Consider the following 907-nt stretch of genomic DNA (forward strand, 5'->3'; position numbering starts at 1 on the left):
AAAAGCAACTATGTAGCTGAGTCCCACTCCCTGCCCGTGGAGCTGCAAGAGTTTAGTCCCTAACTTGAGGCAGCAGCGGAAATCCGCAGTTGAGCAGAGAAAAAGCCCCTGCACAGCCCTCAAAGATCATGGGGGGATAGAGAGCAGCAATGTAAACAGAAGCCACAATGTAGCTGAACCCAGATCCCAGTCCGTGTAGCTGCGAGTGTTTAGTCCCCGCCCCAAGGCGGCAGTGGAAAGTTGTGGCTGTGCCAAGAAAAAGCCCCTGCGCAGACCTCCCATACTGTGGGAGAATAGAGAGCAGAGATGTAAACAAAAGCTACAAAGTAGTTGAGCCCCGATCCCTGCCTGTGGAGCTGCAAGGGTCCAGTCCCTGCCCTGAGGCCAGCGGGGGGGAAACTGTGGCTGTGTTGAGACCAAATCCCCCTACAGGCTCCAAATGATCCCGGGTCCAGTAGAGACAGTGATGTGGCCAAGGTCAAGCCCCAGCCGGCTTCCACTGAGGTAAGCCACAAGCCACAAGCCCCTCAAAGCCCCGTGGGTCTGTTCCTACTTATCTTTATGATGCTCCTCCTGTATTCCAGTTGTGTTAAAGTTCCCTCTAATCAACTCTCCTGGGCTGAATTCTGCAGAGTCCCTCTGGTATGTGTCACTCCGTCACCATCTTCCCGGAAGTCTATGTTTATCCTTTCAAGAGTGCCCTAGCATTTCCTTTTTCTGTGATCAACAATCATTACCATTTCCCATATTCATGAGAATATGGGAAACCTTGAACCATGCAGGTTCCTGTGCCTCTTAACTGCAGTAGCCAATGGAGCTTCATATATCTCCTTGTGCTTCACAACAAGGTTTGCTCACTTAGGTTCACGGACCTCACTTCATTGGTGGCTTTAGCTGTTTTCACTCC

The sequence above is a fragment of the Echinops telfairi genome, unplaced genomic scaffold (assembly GCF_000313985.2).
Source record: "Echinops telfairi isolate 266 unplaced genomic scaffold, ASM31398v2 ScPeMD7_2010;HRSCAF=2546, whole genome shotgun sequence".
Classification (NCBI taxonomy): Eukaryota; Metazoa; Chordata; class Mammalia; order Afrosoricida; family Tenrecidae; genus Echinops; species Echinops telfairi.